Genomic DNA, 21,040 nt, shown 5'->3' with positions numbered 1-21,040 from the left:
CTGTCCATGACTTCACTTCATTTAGCTTCTTTTCTTGGCAGCAAAGCATTGAATGTACCTAAAAGTAATACTGGTGCATGTTTCTTGCTACCTCTTCGGGTTTGCCCAGCAACTTGCAGTAACAATTATTAATTTTTGTTTTTCTAGCTCGGTAGCATCAACCGGATGGACGCAACATGCCATGTTTTTTGGGGGTCTACATTAGATTAATATTATAAATGTAGCCACATGACCTCTCATCTCTCCCGCCCTTCTCGCTGAGAGTCGTCCAGAAGGCCCGACTCCCCCCTTCTCCTACGGTATTGCCGGCAGGAGCAGGCATGAGAGAGGAGCGCGGGAAGTTTATGAATATAGTAGGATTGGATTAGGGTTTACCTTGGAGGAGTTCCACACTATGATGGTTGGGAGAGTCATCGGCGCAACCATGCAAATGAGTTGTGTGCCTGTGTCCGATGCATGGCGGTTGCGATCTTTTTGCAGCTGGTGCTCTAGTGGTGGGGATCATATATGAGGGGAACTCAAGGCCGACATGTTCATCATAAACTCACCGATCTTGCCTCTTCCGCTCTCTTCAAGCAGTCGTGGTGGAGGTAGAGGGAAATGCGGTGGGGTGAGGTCCAATATTCGTCAAGTAACATATCATTTCGTTCATGGGGCTCATCTTCATTTGTGCTCGTGGAAGAGCTACGATGGCCATCGAATCCTTCTTCCTCTTGGAGAGCATCTGTCTTTGGTGGTTGACTACTTGTCTCAGCGACCTCGCCGATGAATGTTCTGGTCGAAAAGCGACCCGTTGGAGCTTCGGTGTCTGATTACAATGTTGTCCCATTCTCTCCCTCGTGGCATGAAAGCCTATTAGGAGGCAATATAATTTCATCTAGGCGTCTGCATTTTTCCTACGACCAGACGATGGTGGTGGTCTTGTGGTAAACTGATCATCCTAAGTGGCGTTGTTCTTGGTGACGGTGGGTATGATCCTACACTGGAGCTTAATGTCATGACCAAATTGCATTATATATCCATGATTTAAGCTTCTTCTCATATTTTTTAGGGACCATGTTGCTATTTTTTTCTCTTTTTTAATCCTTATGCGTGTAGTACCATGACTTTTATATCTAATGCGGCTCTCGGTCCTTCAAGTTCCCTTTTATGTTAAATAAATATAAATAGTGGTGTGAATATGATGGCGCATGTGTACCCGACTTCCCTCCTTCCCGGGAGGATATCAAAAGTAAACCTGGGACTTGGGTCATGCCATGCCAACCAAAATTCATCGTGCTTTGGGCCACGACAAATGGGGCTAGTTTGGCACAGTTTACTTACCGTGTCATGTTTCTCAACAAAAAAACTTTAATGTGTCGTGCTGCCATGCCAAGGGGAGGCCCAAGCATGACCCAATGCCCCGCCGTGCTGCCTTAGGGCCGAGCCAGCCCAAGCATTGTTGGAAATATGCCCTAGAGGCAATAATAAAATGGTTATTATTATATTTCTTTGTTCATGATAATTGTCTATTGTTCATGCTATAATTGTGTTATCCGGAAATCGTAATACATGTGTGAATACATAGACCACAACACGTCCCTAGTGAGCCTCTAGTTGACTAGCTCGTTGATCAAAAGATAGTCATGGTTTCCTGACTATGGACATTGGATGTCATTGATAACGGGATCACATCATTAGGAGAATGATGTGATGGACAAGACCCAATCCTAAGCATAGCTCAAAGATCGTGTAGTTCGTTTGCTGTAGCTTTTCTGAATGTCAAGTATCATTTCCTTAGACCATGAGATTGTGCAACTCCCGGATATCGTAGGAGTGTCTTGGGTGTGCCAAACGTCACAACATAACTAGGTGACTATAAAGGTTCATTACAGGTATCTCCGAAAGTGTCTGTTGGGTTGGCATGAATCGAGACTGGTATTTGTCACTCCGTATGACGGGGAGGTATCTCTGGGCCCACTCGGTAATGCATCATCATAATGAGCTCAATGTGATCAAGTGGTTGATCACAGGATCATGCATTACGGTATGAGTAAAGTGACTTGCCGGTAACGAGACTGAACAAGGTATTGGGATACCGACGATCGAGTCTCGGGCAAGTAACGTACCGATTGACAAAGGGAATTGTATACGGATTGATTGAATTCTCGACATCGTGGTTCATCCGATGAGATCATCGTGGAGCATGTGGGAGCCAACATGGGTATCCAGATCCCGCTGTTGGTTATTGACCGGAGAGTCGTCTCGGTCATGTCTGCATGTCTCCCGAACCCGTAGGGTCTACACACTTAAGGTTCAGTGACGCTAGGGTTGTTAGGAAGACTTGTATGTGATTAATGAATGTTGTTCGGAGTCCCGGATGAGATCCCGGACGTCACGAGGAGTTCCGGAATGGTCCGGAGGTGAAGATTTATATGTAGGAAGTTGTCATACGGTCACCGGAAAGGTTCGGGGGCATATCGGTATTGTACCGGGGCCACCGGAGGGGTTCCGGGGGTCCACCTCTCTCGGAGGGCCTAATGGGATGTAGAGGAAAGGGAACCAGCCCTACATGGGCTGGCCGCATCCCCCCTTGGGCCCGTGCGCCTAGGGTTGGGGGGGGAACCCTAAAGGGGGCGCCCCCCTTGCTTGGGGGGCAAGCCCCCTCCCCTTGGCCGCCGCCCCCCTCTAGATCTCATCTAGAGGAGCCGGCCCCCTTCCTCCTTCCCCTATAAATAGAGGGGCAAGGGGAGGGCTGCACAAAACATCCAAGGTGCAGCCCCTCCCCTCCCCAACACCTCTCCTCCTCCGTAAGAGCTTGGCGAAGCCCTGCCGGAGTACTGCAGCTTCACCACCACCATGCCGTCGTGCTGCTGTTGGAGCCCTCTTCCTCAACCTCTCCCTCCTCCTTGCTGGATCAAGGCACGGGAGACGTCCTCGCTCCGTACGTGTGGTGAACGCGGAGGTGCCGTCCGTTCGGCGCTAGGATCTTCGGTGATTTGGATCACGACGAGTACGACTCCATCAACCCCGTTCTCTTGAACGCTTCCGCTCGTGATCTACAAGGGTATGTAGATGCACTCCTCTCTCCCTCGTTGCTAGATGACTCCATAGATTGATCTTGGTGATGCGTAGAAATTTTTTAATTTCTGCTACATTCCCCAACAGTGGCATCATGAGCTAGGTCTATGCGTAGTTACTATGCACGAGTAGAACACAAAGCAGTTGTGGGCGTCAATATTGTCAATTTGCTTGCCGTTACTAGTCTTATCTTGATTCGGCGGCATCGTGGGATGAAGCGGCCCGGACCGACCTTACACGTACACTTACGTGAGACTGCTTCCACCGACTGACATGCACTAGTTGCATAAGGTGGCTGACGGGTGTCTGTCTCTCCCACTTTAGTCGTATCGGATTCGATGAACAGGGTCCTTATGAAGGGTAAATAGAAATTGACAATTCACGTTGTGGTTTTGGCGTAGGTAAGAAACGTTCTTGCTAGAAACCTATAGCAGCCACGTAAAAACTTGCAACAACAATTAGAGGACGTCTAACTTGTTTTTGCAGCAAGTGTTTTGTGATGTGATATGGCCAAAGGATGTGATGAATGATATATGTGATGTATGAGATGATCATGTTCTTGTAATAGGAATCATGACTTGCATGTCGATGAGTATGACAACCGGCAGGAGCCATAGGAGTTGTCTTTATTTATTTATGACCTGCGTGTCAACATAAACGCCATGTAATTACTTTACTTTTTTGCTAAAGCGTTAGCCATAGTAGTAGAAGTAATAGATGATGAGACAACTTCAAGAAGACACGATGATGAAGATCATGATGATGGAGATCATGGTGTCATGCCGGTGACAACGATGATCATGGAGCCCCGAAGATGGAGATCAAAAGGAGCAAATGATATTGGCCATATCATGTCACTATTTGATTGCATGTGATGTTTATCATGTTTAAAATCTTATTTGCTTAGAATGACGATAGCTTAAATAAGATGATCCCTCGCAATAATTTCAAGAAAGTGTTCCCCCTAACTGTGCACCGTTGCGAAGGTTCGTTGTTTCGAAGCACCACGTGATGATCGGGTGTGATAGATTCTAACGTTCGAATACAACGGGTGTAAGCCAGATTTACACACGCAATACACTTAGGTTGACTTGACGAGCCTAGCATGTACAGACATGGCCTCGGAACACGGAAGACCGAAAGGTCAAGCATGAGTCGTATAGGAGATACGATCAACATGAAGATGTTCACCGATGTTGGCTAGTCCGTCTCACGTGATGATCGGACACGGCCTAGTTAACTCGGATCATGTTTCACTTAGATGACTGGAGGGATGTCTATCTGAGTGGGAGTTCATTGAATAATTTGATTAGATGAACTTAATTATCATGAACTTAGTCTAAAATCTTTACAATATGTCTTGTAGATCAAATGGCCCACGTTGTCCTCAACTTCAACGCGTTCCTAGAGAAAACCAAGCTGAAAGACGATGGCAGCAACTCGGACTGGGTCCGGAACCTGAGGATCATCCTCATAGCTGCCAAGAAAGATTATGTCCTAGAAGCACCGCTAGGTGACGCACCTGTCCCACAGAACCAAGACGTTATGAACGCTTGGTAGTCACGTGCTGATGATTACTCCCTTGTTCAGTGCGGCATGCTTTACAGCTTAGAACCGGGGCTCCAAAAGCGTTTTGAGAGACACGGAGCATATGAGATGTTCGAAGAGCTGAAAATGGTTTTTCAAGCTCATGCCCGGGTCGAGAGATATGAAGTCTCCGACAAGTTCTTCAGCTGTAAGATGGAGGAAAATAGTTCTGTCAGTGAGCACATACTCAAAATGTCTGGGTTGCATAACCGCTTGACTCAGCTGGGAGTTAATCTCCCGGATGACGCGGTCATTGACAGAATCCTTCAGTCGCTTCCACCGAGCTACAAGAGCTTTGTGATGAACTTCAATATGCAGGGGATGGAAAAGACCATTCCTGAGGTATATTCAATGCTGAAATCAGCAGAGGTAGAAGTCAAAAAGGAACATCAAGTGTTGACGGTGAATAAAACCACTAAGTTCAAGAAAGGCAAGGGTAAGAAGAACTTCAAGAAGGATGACAAGGGAGTTGCCGTGCCCGGTAAGCAAGCTGCCGGGAAGAAGCCAAAGAATGGACCCAAGCCCGAGACTGAGTGTTTTTATTGTAAGGGAAGTGGTCACTGGAAGCAGAACTGCCCCAAATACTTAGCGGACAAGAAGGCCGGCAACACGAAAGGTATATGTGATATACATGTAATTGATGTGTACCTTACCAGTACTCGTAGTAGCTCCTGGGTATTTGATACCGGTGCGGTTGCTCACATTTGTAACTCAAAGCAGGAGCTGCGGAAAAAGCGGAGACTGGCGAAGGACGAGGTGACGATGCGCGTCGGGAATGGTTCCAAGGTTGATGTGATCGCCGTCGGCACGCTACCTCTACATTTTCCTACGGGATTAGTTTTAAACCTCAACAATTGTTATTTAGTGCCAGCTTTGAGCATGAACATTGTATCAGGGTCTTGTTTAATACGAGATGGCTACTCATTTAAATCCAAGAATAATGGTTGTTCTATTTATATGAGAGATATGTTTTATGGTCATGCTCCGATGGTGAATGATTTATTCTTAATGAATCTCGAGCGTAATGCTACACATATTCATAGTGTGAATACCAAAAGATGTAAGGTTGATAATGATAGTCCCACATACTTGTGGCACTGCCGCCTTGGTCACATAGGTGTCAAACGGCATGAAGAAGCTCCATGCAGATGGACTTTTAGAGTCTCTTGATTACGAATCATTTGACACGTGCGAACCATGCCTCATGGGTAAAATGACCAAGACTCCGTTCTCAGGAACAATGGAGCGAGCAACCAACTTATTGGAAATCATACATACTGATGTGTGCGGTCCAATGACTGTTGAGGCTCGCGGTGGCTATTGTTATGTTCTCACCCTCACTGATGACTTGAGTAGATATGGGTATGTCTACTTAATGAAACACAAGTCTGAGACCTTTGAAAAGTTCAAGGAATTTCAGAGTGAGGTTGAGAATCAACATGACAGGAAAATCAAGTTCTTGCGATCAGATCGTGGGGGAGAATACTTGAGTCACGAATTTGGCACACACTTAAGAAAATGTGGAATAGTTTCACAACTCACGCCGCCTGGAACACCTCAGCGTAATGGTGTGTCCGAACGTCGTAATCGCACTCTATTAGATATGGTGCTATCTATGATGTCTCTTACCTATTTACCGCTGTCATTTTGGGGCTATGCTTTAGGGACTGCCACATTCACTTTAAATAGGGCTCCGTCGAAATCCGTTGAGACGACACCGTATGAATTATGGTTTGGGAAGAAAACTAAGCTGTCGTTTCTAAAAGTTTGGGGATGCGATGCTTATGTCAAGAAACTTCAACCTGAAAAGCTCGAACCCAAATCGGAAAATTGCGTCTTCATAGGATACCCTAAAGAAACTGTTGGGTATACCTTCTACCTCAGATCCGAAGGCAAGATCTTTGTTGCCAAGAATGGGTCCTTTCTAGAGAAAGAGTTTCTCTCGAAAGAAATAAGTGGGAGGAAAGTAGAACTTGATGAAGTATTGCCTCTTGAACCGGTAAGTGGCGCAGCTCAAGAAAATGTTCCTGAAGTGCCTGCACTGACTAGAGAGGAAGTTAATGATGATGATCATGAAACTTCAGATCAAGTTGCTACTGAACTTCGTAGGTCCACGAGGACACGTTCCGCACCATAGTGGTACGGCAACCCTGTCTTGGAAATCATGTTGTTAGACAACGGTGAACCTTCGAACTATGAAGAAGCGATGGCGGGCCCGGATTCGGACAAATGGCTGGAAGCCATGAAATCCGAGATAGGATCCATGTATGAAAACGAAGTATGGACTATGACTGACTTGCCCGATGATCGGCCAGCCATAGAAAATAAATGGATCTTTTAGAAGAAGACAGACGCGGATGGTAATGTGACCATCTATAAAGCTCGGCTTGTCGCTAAGGGTTATCGACAAGTTCAAGGGGTTGACTACGATGAGACTTTCTCACCCGTAGCGAAGCTAAAGTCCGCCCGAATCATGTTAGCAATTGCCGCATTCTATGATTATGAGATATGGCAAATGGACGTCAAAACGGCATTCCTTAATGGTTTCCTTAAGGAAGAATTGTATATGATGCAGCCGGAAGGTTTTGTCGATCCTAAAGATGCTGACAAGGTGTGCAAGCTCCAACGCTCGATTTATGGGCTGGTGCAAGCATCTCGGAGTTGGAACATTCATTTTGATGAGATGATCAAAGCGTTTGGGTTTATGCAGACTTATGGAGAAGCCTGCATTTACAAGAAAGTGAGTGGGAGCTCTGTAGCATTTCTCATATTGTATGTGGATGACATACTGTTGATGGGAAATGATATAGAATTCTTGGAAAGCATAAAGGCCTACTTGAACAAGTGTTTTTCAATGAAGGACCTTGGAGAAGCTGCTTATATATTAGGCATCAAGATCTATAGAGATAGATCGAGACGCCTCATTGGTCTTTCACAGAGTACGTACCTTGACAAGATATTGAAGAAGTTCAAAATGGATCAGTCAAAGAAGGGGTTCTTGCCTGTATTGCAAGGTACGAGATTGAGCACGGCTCAATGCCCGACCACGGCAGAAGATAGAGAAAAGATGAGTGTCGTCCCCTATGCCTCGGCCATAGGGTCTATCATGTATGCTATGCTGTGTACCAGACCTGATGTAAACCTTGCCGTAAGTTTGGTAGGAAGGTACCAAAGTAATCCCGGCATGGAACACTGGACAGCGGTCAAGAATATCCTGAAGTACCTGAAAAGGACCAAGGAAATGTTTCTCGTTTATGGAGGTGACGAAGAGCTCATCGTAAAGGGTTACGTCGATGCTAGCTTCGACACAGATCTGGATGACTCTAAGTCACAAACCGGATACGTGTATATTTTGAATGGTGGGGCAGTAAGCTGGTGCAGTTGCAAGCAAAGCGTTGTGGCGGGATCTACATGTGAAGCGGAGTACATGGCAGCCTCGGAGGCAGCACAAGAAGCAGTCTGGGTGAAGGAGTTCATTACCGACCTAGGAGTCATACCCAATGCGTCGGGCCCGATGAATCTCTTCTGTGACAACACTAGAGCTATTGCCCTTGCCAAGGAGCCTAGGTTTCACAGGAAGACCAGGCATATCAAGCGTCGCTTCAACTCCATTCGTGAAAGTGTTCAAAATGGAGACATAGAGATTTGTAAAGTACATACGGACCTGAATGTGGCAGATCCATTGACTAAACCTCTCCCTAGAGCAAAACATGATCAACACTAGAACTGCATGGGTGTTCGATTCATCACAATGTAACTAGAATATTGACTCTAGTGCAAGTGGGAGACTGTTGGAAATATGCCCTAGAGGCAATAATAAAATGGTTATTATTATATTTCTTTGTTCATGATAATTGTCTATTGTTCATGCTATAATTGTGTTATCCGGAAATCGTAATACATGTGTGAATACATAGACCACAACACGTCCCTAGTGAGCCTCTAGTCGACTAGCTCGTTGATCAAAAGATAGTCATGGTTTCCTGACTATGGACATTGGATGTCATTGGTAACGGGATCACATCATTAGGAGAATGATGTGATGGACAAGACTCAATCCTAAGCATAGCTCAAAGATTGTGTAGTTCGTTTGTTGTAGCTTTTCTGAATGTCAAGTATCATTTCCTTAGACCATGAGATTGTGCAACTCCCGGATACCGTAGGAGTGCCTTGGGTGTGCCAAACGTCACAACGTAACTGGGTGACTATAAAGGTTCATTACAGGTATCTTCGAAAGTGTCTGTTGGGTTGGCATGAATCGAGACTGGGATTTGTCACTCCATATGACGGAGAGGTATCTCTGGGCCCACTCGGTAATGCATCATCATAATGAGCTCAATGTGATCAAGTGGTTGATCACAGGATCATGCATTACGGTACGAGTAAAGTGACTTGCCGGTAACGAGACTGAACAAGGTATTGGGATACCGACGATCGAGTCTCGGGCAAGTAACGTACCGATTGACAAAGGGAATTGTATACGGATTGATTGAATCCTCAACATCGTGGTTCATCCGATGAGATCATCGTGGAGCATGTGGGAGCCAACATGGGTATCCAGATCCCGCTGTTGGTTATTGACTGGAGAGTCGTCTCGGTCATGTCTGCATGTCTCCCGAACCCGTAGGGTCTACACACTTAAGGTTCGGTGACGCTAGGGTTGTTAGGAAGACTTGTATGTGATTACCGAATGTTGTTCGGAGTCCCGGATGAGATCCCGGACGTCACGAGGAGTTCCGGAATGGTCCGGAGGTGAAGATTTATATGTAGGAAGTTGTCATACGGGAAAGGTTCGGGGGCATATCGGTATTGTACCGGGGCCACCGGAGGGGTTCTGGGGGTCCACCGGGAGGGGCCACCTCTCTCGGAGGGCCTAATGGGCTATAGAGGAAAGGGAACCAGCCCTACATGGGCTGGCCGCATCCCCCCCTTGGGCCCATGCGCCTAGGGTTGGGGGGAAACCCTAAAGGGGGTGCCCCCCTTGCTTGGGGGGCAAGCCCCCTCCCCTTGGCCGCCGCCCCCCTCTAGATCTCATCTAGAGGGGGCCGGCCCCCTTCCTCCTTCCCCTATAAATAGAGGGGCAAGGGGAGGGCTGCACACAACATCCAAGGCGCAGCCCCTCCCCTCCCCAACACCTCTCCTCCTCCGTAAGAGCTTGGCGAAGCCCTGCCGGAGTACTGCAACTTCACCACCACCACACCGTCGTGCTGCTATTGGAGCCCTCTTCCTCAACCTCTCCCTCCTCCTTGTTGGATCAAGGCGCGGGAGACGTCCTCGCTCCGTACATGTGTTGAACGCGGAGGTGCCGTCCGTTCGGCGCTAGGATCTTCGGTGATTTGGATCACGATGAGTACGACTCCATCAACCCCGTTCTCTTGAACGCTTCCGCTTGTGATCTACAAGGGTATGTAGATGCACTCCTCTCTCCCTCGTTGCTAGATGACTCCATAGATTGATCTTGGTGATGCGTAGAAATTTTTTAATTTCTGCTACGTTCCCCAACAAGCACGACTCAGTAAATAAGGGCATGTTTTAATTGTGACTATCCCATACATTGCCATACTATTTTGCCACACTTGCCATACTTGAGATACTCAAATTCTTAGCCACACTTTGGTTTGCCTCAGGGAATCTTGCCACACTTTTTGTTTCTATGATATATGTGGCTCACTGCTCATAATTTTCTTTGCCTTAGTTATGGCTAGAGTCAAACAGACACCTAACTTGGTCAAACTTTCCTAAGTTGAGGTGTGGCAAGCCATGGCATGGTACCAAACAACCCCTAAATATTAAATTTCATCATTTTAAATCAAGATTTTTAACTACAACATGCACTTTTTATTTTTTTAGTCACTAATTAAGGCACCTTATGAAGTACTCCCTCCGTTCCTAAATGTAAGTCTTTTTAGACATTTCAAATGGAATACAATATACGGATGTATGTAGACATATTTTAGAGTGTAGATTCACTCATTTTTGCTCCGTGTGTAGTCACTTGGTGGAATTTCTAGAAAGACTTATATTTAGGAACGGAGGGAGTATATAAATACATATTTATTTGAAAATCCCTAATTTTTATTTACAAGGACATACCTATATTAACAAGTTCTCCTAATAATCAAAATGCACGCTTATGAAGATTTTGAGTGAATTGCAAAAAACCACCACATTGAAGCCTAGGGTTGCAGAAAAGACTCTTCTACGTTTTTGTGCCAGAAAACACTGATTTCGCGCCTAATCATTTGCAGAAAACACCTAACCATCTGTTCAGGCAGTTTAACCTCTATTATGACAGGTGAGGCCCTGTTTCGTCTACGTGGCGTCACGGCCGCGAGCTCACGCCGTCTGACGGTGCTACAATGGCAACGACGTGGCGGCCGCTACTGCTCCGCCGTGTGGGTAAAAACTGGATCGATCCAGCTCTCTGCTCACACTCTCGCCTCTGCCTCGCCCTCTCCTTACTCTATTCTTCCTCCCCGGCGCCGCCACACCACCGACCGCCGTTCTGCTACTCCCCGGTGCCATGGTGTCGTGGAGCGACGAGACCAGTGAGGATTCAGTCCTGAACATCTCCTCCTCCTGCGATGGCATCATCAAGGTCAGTTGGTTAGATATCTAGAGCTAGGGTTAGGGTTAGTAAATTGGGGATTTTGTCACTGAGCTTGATCTGAACCTAGCCTTCTCTTTGCTTGCTCCCACAGCTTCCAGCTACGATGCATGATCCGAATTTCAATGGCACTGACGCAGATGTGAATGTCTTGTGTGAACACGGTGAGCCGGCCGAGCGCTTTGTAGCATTTGAAGGGATGCACATGGGCAGGAGGTTTCTTGGATGTGCTAAGAAGGTATGATTCACATCCTGTGTAAAGGAAGCTGTTTGCTTAATGCTTTGTTTATCAAGTTGTTAAGATTTTTTTAGCTTGGTCTTTGTTTAGCTTGTTCTGACATGCCTTGTCATTAGTGGACTGTACACATTGTTTATTATGGTCAGTTCTTACTCCTTTGTTTATCAAGTTGTTAATTTGCCTTCAAGTTGTTTATTGTGGTCAGTGCTTTGCCTTCAAGTTGTTAAGCTTGGTTAAGTGCTTTGTATTTGTTTAATTTGCTTTAGCCACTGTGTTGGAGTGTGTTCTCATTAGTGGATGGCAGTCATTGTTTATTATGGTCAGTGCTTAATGACTTGTTTACCAGTGGGCATTGCTAATTTGTCTGTTGTATGGTATGGAACCTGTCAGTGCTTAGTGACTAGTTTATTTGTCTTTTTAACAGTGCACATATTAGATACCTGAACCTGTTGGTTTGATGGTCTTAGACAATTATTTATTCTTCTGTTGTTTATAATACAGGAAGGCATAAACTATGGAGTAGTTCAGTGGATTGATTTTGAATGGCCAGACTCAATGGAGAAGGCATTGGCCAAGCTATGGGATATGTATGAGGAGATTAAGTCAGCTAGGACCGATGACAATCTAGAGAGTTCCTTTGCAATTCACAACCTGACAGAAGAGAAGAAGAAACTACAGGAGAACTATGACAGTTTGTATGCTGATGTGAATGCTCTTTTGGATGCCCAGCAGCAGAGGGGCGTGGAGTTAACCAATCAAAAGGAGCAGAAGCAATATCTTGAAATGAAGATTGCTAAGCTAGAAACTATAGTTTGTAACTTGAAGGCAGAGCCTTCAAAGAAAGAGGAGGAGGAGAAGAAACTATAGGAGAACTATGACAGTTTGTATGCTGATGTGAATTCTCTCTTGGATGCCCAGTGTTGGGGAACAATGCAGAAAACAAAAAAAATTCCTACGTTTCACCAAGATCAATCTATGGAGTCAACTAGCAATGAGGGGATAGTGCATCTACATACCCTTGTAGATCGCGAGCGGAAGCGTTCAAGAGAATGGGGATGATGGAGTCGTACTCGCCATGATCCAAATCACCGATGACCAAGTGCCGAACGGATGACACCTCCGCGTTCAACACACGTACGGAGCGAATGACGTCTCCTCCTTCTTGATCTAGCAAGGGGGAAAGAGAGGTTGATGAAGATCCAGCAGCACGACGGCGTGGTGGTGGATGCAGCAGTGATCGCAGCAGGGCTTCGCCGAGCTTCTGCGAGAGGGAGAGGTGTAGCAGGGGAGAGGGAGGCGCCAGGACTTGTGGTGCGGCTGCCCTGCCTCCCCCTTTATATAGGCCCCCTGGGGGGGCGCCGGCTCTAGGAGATGGGATCTCCTTGGGGGGGGCGGCCAAGGGGGGTGGAGTGCCCCCCAAGGCAAGTGGAGGCGCCCCCACCCTAGGGTTTCCAACCCTAGGCGCAGGGGGGCCCAAGGGGGGGGCACCAGCCCACTATGGACTGATTCCCCTTCCCACTTCAGCCCATGGGGTCCTCCAGGATGGGTGGCCCCACCCGGTGGACCCCCGGGACCCATCCGGTGGTCCCGGTACAATACCGGTGACCCCGAATCTTTCCCGATGGCCGAAACTACACTTCCTATATATAATTCTTCACCTCCGGACCATTCCGGAACTCCTTGTGACGTCCGGGATCTCATCCGGGACTCCGAACAACTTTCGGGTTGCTGCATACTAATATCTCTATAACCCTAGCATCACCGAACCTTAAGTGTGTAGACCCTACGGGTTCGGGAGACAAGCAGACATGACCGAGACGACTCTCCGGTCAATAACCAACAGCGGGATCTGGATACCCATGTTGGCTCCCACATGCTCCTCGATGATCTCATCGGGTGAACCACGATGTCGAGGACTTAATCAATCCCGTATTCAATTCCCTTTGTCAATCGCTACGTTACTTGCCCGAGACTCGATCGTCGGTATCCCAATACCTTGTTCAGTCTCGTTACTGGCAAGTCACTTTACTCGTACCGTAATGCATGATCCCGTGATCAACCACTTGATCACATTGAGCTCATTATGATGATGCATTACCGAGTGGGCCCAGAGATACCTCTCCGTCATACGGAGTGACAAATCCCAGTCTCGATTCGTGCCAACCCAATAGACACTTTCGGAGACACCTGTAATGTACCTTTATAGTCACCCAGTTACGTTGTGACGTTTGGCACACCCAAAGCACTCTTACGGTATCCGGGAGTTGCACAATCTCATGGTCTAAGGAAATGATACTTGACATTCAGAAAAGCTACAGCAAACGAACTACACGATCTTTGTGCTATGCTTAGGTTTGGGTCTTGCCCATCACATCATTCTCCTAATGATGTGATCCCGTTATCAATGACATCCCCATGTCCATAGCCAGGAAACCATGACTATCTATTGATCAACGAGCTACTCAACTAGAGGCTCACTAGGGACACATTGTGGTCTATGTATTCACACATGTATTACGATTTCCGGATAATACAATTATAGCATGAATAATAGACAATTATCATGAACAAGGAAATATAATAATCATTTTATTATTGCCTCTAGGGCATATTTCCAACAGTCTCCCACTTGCACTAGAGTCAATCATCTAGTTACATTGTGATGAATCGAACACCCATGGAATTCTGGTGTTGATCATGTTTTGCTCTAGGGAGAGGTTTAGTCAACGGATCTGCTACATTCAGGTCCGTATGTACTTTACAAATCTCTATGTCTCCATTTTGAACACTTTCACGAATGGAGTTGAAGCGTCGCTTGATATGCCTGGTCTTCCTGTGAAACCTGGGCTCCTTGGCAAGGGCAATAGCTCCAGTGTTGTCACAGAAGAGAGTCATTGGGCCCGACGCATTGGGTATGACTCCTAGGTCAGTAATGAACTCTTTCACCCAGACTGCTTCGTGTGCTGCCTCCGAGGCTGCCATGTACTCCGCTTCACATGTAGATCCCGCCACAACGCTTTGCTTGCAACTGCACCAGCTTACTGCCCCACCATTCAAAATATACACGTATCCGGTTGGTGACTTAGAGTCATCCAGATCTGTGTCGAAGCTAGCATCGACGTAACCCTTTACGACGAGCTCTTTGTCACCTCCATAAATGAGAAACATTTCCTTGGTCCTTTTCAGGTACTTCAGGATATTCTTGAGTGTTGTCCAGTGTTCCATGCGGGGATTACTTTGGTACCTTCCTACCAAACTCACGGCAAGGTTTACATCAGGTCTGGTACACAGCATAACATACATGATAGACCCTATGGCCGAGGCTTAGGGTACGACACTCATCTTTTCTCTATCTTCTGCCGTGGTCGGGCATTGAGCCATGCTCAATCTCACACCTTGCAATACAGGCAAGAACCCCTTCTTGGACTGATCCATATTGAACTTCTTCAATATCTTGTCAAGGTACGTACTTTGTGAAATACCGATGAGGCGTCTCGATCTATCTCTATAGATCTTGATGCCTAATATATAAGCAGCTTCTCCAAGGTCCTTCATTGAAAAACACTTGTTCAAATAGGCCTTTATACTTTCCAAGAATTCTATATCATTTCCCATCAACAGTATGTCATCCACATACAATATGAGAAATGCTACAGAGCTCCCACTCACTTTCTTGTAAATGCAGACTTCTCCATAAGTCTGCATAAACCCAAACGCTTTGATCATCTCATCAAAGCGAATGTTCCAACTCCGAGATGCTTGCACCAGCCCATAAATCAAGCGTTGGAGCTTGCACACCTTGTCAGCATTCTTAGGATCAACAAAACCTTCCGGCTGCATCATATACAATTCTTCCTTAAGGAAACCATTAAGGAATGCCGTTTTGACGTCCATTTGCCATATCTCATAATCATATAATGCGGCAATTGCTAACATGATTCGGACGGACTTCAGCTTCGCTACGGGTGAGAAAGTCTCATCGTAGTCAACCCCTTGAACTTGTCGATAACCCTTAGCAACAAGTCGAGCTTTATAGATGGTCACATTACCATCCGCGTCTGTCTTCTTCTTAAAGATCCATTTATTTTCTATGGCTCGCCGATCAACGGGCAAGTCAGTCAAAGTCCATACTTCGTTTTCATACATGCATCCTATCTCGGATTTCATGTCTTCCAGCCATTTGTCGGAATCTGGGCCCGCCATCGCTTCTTCATAGTTCGAAGGTTCACCGTTGTGTAACAACATGATTTCCAAGACAGGGTTGCCGTACCACTCTGGTGCGGAACGTGTCCTTGTGGACCTACGAAGTTTAATAGCAACTTGATCTGAAGTTTCATGATCATCATCAACAACTTCCTCTCTAGTCAGTGCAGGCACCTCAGGAACATTTTCTTGAGCTGCGCCACTTACCGGTTCAAGAGGTAATACTTCATCAAGTTCTACCTTCCTCCCACTTATTTCTTTCGAGAGAAACTCGTTCTCTAGAAAGGACCCATTATTGGCAACAAAGATTTTGCCTTTGGATCTGAGGTAGAAGGTATACCCAACAGTTTCTTTAGGGTATCCTATGAAGACGCATTTTTCCGACTTGGGTTCGATGTAACACCCCGGATGTGATTTACCCTATATGTACTCCAACTCTTGCCGTTTCCGGCGTTAAGTTATTTTATTTTCTCGGGTTCGGGTTTTTTGTCTCCGTGTGTTTTTGTCGTTGTCATGCATCTCATATCATGTCATCTTGTGCATTGCATTTGCATACGTGTTCATCTCATGCATTCGAGCTTTTTCCCCGTTGTCCGTTTTGCATTCCGGCGCTTCGTTCTCCTCCGGTGGTCAAGTCTACCTTTCTTTCGTGTGTGGGGATTAAACATTTCCGGATTGGACCGAGACTTGCCAAGCGGCCTTGGTTTACTACCGGTAGACCGCCTGTCAAGTTTCGTACCATTTGGACTTCGTTTGATACTCCAACGGTTAACCGAGGGACCGAAAAGGCCTCGTGTGTGTTGCAGCCCAACACCCCTCCAAGTTGGCCCAAAACCCACCAAAACCCTCTCCATCATCTAGAGCGTTCGATCACGATCGTGTGGCCGAAAACCGCACCTCATTTGGACTCTCCTAACTCCTCCTATGCCTATAAATAGAACCCCCTCCTCAAATCCCGGGTCTCTTCTCCCCCAAACCCTAAAAATCCGCTCCGCCGCCGGCCGGACATGTCCGTCGTCCGCCGGACAAACCCCGCCATCGTCCTGCACCAATAGGAGGGCGCCAGGTGTCCCCGCCGTCCCTCTCTCTCCTCCGGCACAGAGAGCCCGGATCGGGCCCTCCCGGCCCGCGCGCCTCTGCCGCCACCTACCGCGCCTCCCCGCCTCCTCGCGGCTCGCCACCGACTACCGCCGCCACCGCGACGACCACCACCGCCGCCTCACTCGGCGAGCTCCGGCGCCCTTCGCCGGCCGGCTCCGCCGCCTCGCCATCGCCGCCCGGGGTTGCCGCGCCTCGTCCGCCGCTCCGCCGCCCGGGTCGTCGCCCCGGCCACCGGCACCCGACGCCGCCGTCCTCCTGCTCCAGCCGCTGCGTCCATCGTCTCGGCGAGCTCCTTCCCCGACGAACCTCAGGATCCGCGCCGGCTGGATCTGGATCTAGATCTCGGTTGACCTAATCTCACCCAAAACCCTAACTTTTTACGTTTTCCTCATGCGATAACTCCTCATCCGTAGCTCTGTTTTTGGCATATAGCATATCAAAATGTTCGTCTCAGAGAGCACATCATTTCATTCCATTGCGTCATTTTCATTTGAGTTCATCTTGATGCCCGAAATGCTGTTGGAAGAATGCTACTTGAGATAATTGTCAGATCTGCTGCTCCATTTAGATATTTGTCATTTTTGCCATGATTATTGTGTGCATGATGTGCCCATGAGTTCTACATATGTTTTGTTAAGGGTTTTGCCATCTTTCCAGAGGTGCAACCCATGTATTTTTGTGATGTGTGTGGTGACTAGCACAATCTTGCAAAGTGAGGCACTTGGTAATGCTGATTTCAGGGACTTAGCATTTCCACTAAGTCCTTGACCTGTTTATCTCATATGGTCATATGTTCATGTTGTTTCCTAGTGATCCGTGCCTCTTTTGAGGATGATCAGTAAGGATGTTTTGTTGATCTTGTAGTGCTCTATCCATTCATGTCTTTTTTTGCAATTATGGACCACCCTAGCTTGAGTCAATCAAGCTCTACTTTTGCTACTTCGTGAATCTGGGCAGATTGTCTACTTGTTAGTGATTTTGCCGATGATGTTGTAGTTGATCCGTGCATGCTATGGTATTGTTCTTGACATGTCTAGCTTGCATTTTGTGTATTCTTGATGGGTGTATGCTTAGATTGCAATGAGTTGCTCTGTAGTGAGTGCATCGAGATCGTAAACATGCCTACTTGATATCTGTTTTCAGCATGCTCTAGTTTTCACCAAGTCTGAAAACTAATTATGCTTTTGCTATGTTCACATGCTGGCAAATGTGTTTTCTGATCCCTTTTGGCTCAAGGCCACTATGGGACTTTTGTTAAGATCTTTGAGTAGCTCCATGCCATGTTTTACTTTGCCATGTTCAGGTCCTGTAGCATATAGTTTTGTTGCTCCGAAGAGTGCTATCTGATCTGAAATTCCAGACAAGTGTTAATTTCACAAAGTCTGAAATCTGTTTACCATATGCATTTTTGCCATGCTTGTTTGAACCTGTTAATGGATGATTTGGCCGTAGCTCAGTGCTAGACTTTTGTTAAGCATCATGAATGCATCCCTGCCATGTATTTTTATGCCATGTTTGGATCCTGTAGCATGTTCATCTCGTTGCATTTAGATGGCTACTTGCTGTAAATCGCAGAACGTGGTCATATTTGAATCGCTTGCCATTTCCAAACCGTAACTCCGATTCCGGCGTTCTTTATATTGTTTTCAAGCGATTTCATCTCATCTTTCCAGTGGCACACTTGGATTTCCAAGTTGAGGCCAGGTTCCTGCTTTCCCTATCACATCTTGCATATGCATCCCGCATCGCATCCCGCATAGCATACCATCCTTGCATCATATTGTTCGATCCTTGCACGTGGTTGATTGTGTCCTTGTTGCTTGTTTGTCTTGTTTGGGTAGAGCCGGGAGACGAGTTCGCTAACGAGGAGCCCGTTGAGTTTGCTTTCGAGGATCCAGTCAACTCTAACAACTTTGCAGGCAAGATGATCATACCCTCGAAATCACTACTATCTTTGCTTTGCTAGATGCTCGCTCTTTTGCTATGCCTATGCTACGATGCCTACCACTTGCTTATCATGCCTCCCAAATTGCCATGTCAAACCTCTAACCCACCATGTCCTAGCAAACCGTTGATTGGCTATGTTATCGCTTTGCTCAGCCCCTCTTATAGCGTTGCTAGTTGCAGGTGAAGATTGGAGACCGTTCCTTGTTGGAACATTATTTACTTGTTGGGATATCATTATATTGCCATGTTATCTTAATGCATCTATATACTTGGTAAAGGGTGGAAGGATCGGCCTCTCGCCTAGTGTTTTGTTCCACTCTTGCCGCCCTAGTTTCCGTCATATCGGTGTTATGTTCCCGGATTTTGCGTTCCTTACGCGGTTGGGTTATAATGGGAACTGGAACCCTGATAGTTCGCCTTGATTAAGCTTTTCGCAGATGCCCACCTTAGGTCTTACCATTTGCCACTAGCCTCTTTTTCCTTGGTTTCCGGAGCCCGAGGGTCATCTTATTTAACCCCCCCAGGCCAGTGCTCCTCTGAGTGTTGGTCCGAACAAGAGTCCTGTGCAGCACCCCATCGGGGAAACTCGAGGTTTGGTTTTAGTTGTATGGAGAGCTCATCTGAGTGTGCCCTGAGAACGAGATATGTGCAGCTCCTATCGGGATTTGTCGGCACATTCGGGCGGTGTTGCTGGATTGGTTTTGACTTGTCGAAGTGTCTTGATGAACCGGGATACCGAGTCTGATCCTGATCGGAATGTCTCGGGAGGAGGTCTATTCCTTCGTTGACCGTGGGAGCTTGTCATGGGCTAAGTTGGGACTGTTTTGAACTTTCAAAAGCCGTGCCCGCGGTTATGGGCAGATGGGAATTTGTTAATGTCCGGTTGTAGATAACTTGAACCTTAATTTAATTAAAATGAATCAACCGTGTGAATTACCGTGATGGCCTCTTTTCGGCGGAGTCCGGGAAGTGGACACGGTGTTGGAGTAATGCTTGCGCAGGTTGCTCTCTAGTTTCTCGCTCGCGCTTTGCCTCCTCTTCTCGCTCTCTTTTGTGAACAGGATAGCCACCATATATGCTAGACGCTTGCTGCAGCTCCACATATATTTTTACCTCGCCTTACCTTTAAGCTTAAATAGTCTTGATCGCGATGGTGCGAGATTGCTGAGTCCCTGTGGCTCACAGTTTACTATTACACCAGATGCAGGGCCTGATGATTCCGCTCCAGGTGACACGCTCGAGCTCAAGTGGGAGTTGGACGAGGATTCTCAATGATACTATGTTTACTTTCCTGATGATCAATAGTGGTGCCCAGTTGGGGGTGATCGGGACCTTGTCGCATGTTGGGTTATCTTTTATTTTGGCGCCGTAGTCGGGCCATGAGTGTTTGGATGATGTAATGCTATTTATGTACTTGATTGACGTGGCGAGTGTAAGCCAACTATGTTATCTCCCCTTTTATTATCTATATATTACATGGGATGTTGTGAAGATTGCCTAACTTGCGACATATGCCTTCAATGCGATTATGCCTCTAAATCGTGCCTCGACACGTGGGAGATATAGTCGCATCGAGGGTGTTACAAGTTGGTATCAGAGCCTTCCCCGACCTTAGGAGCCCCATTGCTTGATCGTTTTTAGCAGCTGAGTTGTGTCTAGAAAAATGTTTTGAGTCATCTAGGAATTATATATTGGAGAGTTTAGGAATTCTTTTTACTTCCCAGTCTCCTCATCGCTCTGGTATGGCATCCTGACGTAGAGTTTTGACTCTTCTCTTCTCAAATTTCACTAAAAAAAATTTAGGAGCACGCGGGTATCTTGGAATCGTTCCGATGGTTTTATGACGAGAACATTGTCTTGGTGCCTCCTGTCAGGGGTTTTGTGGAAGTGTCCCGGGGAGTTGAGCTCTGAGGTGTTGTCGTCACAATTTTATCATTGCAGTTCTGGAATACCTGAGTTTAGTATGCTGACATCGAAAATCTCTTTTATGCAGTTCGTTGGTGAGATAACCTCGACGCCACCCTGTAATGGGGCGGGAGTTCGGGAGTATCGCCATAACTTGTATAACGAATGCTTTTCAAAGGTTGAGGTAGATGGTTTCCGAAGTTTTTCTCGGTTATGTGTTGAAGGATGGATACAGCTGGATGTAGGATTTGCTAGTTTGGGTGAGATATTATGCTTCCCCTGTATCCCCAACACCTGATTGCATAACTGGAAAGGTTCGGGAGTTTCATAGGTGGGAATTCTCGTAGCTCTAGTTCTTCTTCCACGGATATTTGGTTTGAGATTGGGATTTC

The sequence above is a fragment of the Triticum urartu genome, chromosome 6, assembly GCF_003073215.2.
Source record: "Triticum urartu cultivar G1812 chromosome 6, Tu2.1, whole genome shotgun sequence".
Taxonomy (NCBI): Eukaryota; Viridiplantae; Streptophyta; class Magnoliopsida; order Poales; family Poaceae; genus Triticum; species Triticum urartu.
The sequence above is the reverse complement of the archived record's forward strand: the minus strand, read 5'-3'. Positions refer to the sequence as shown.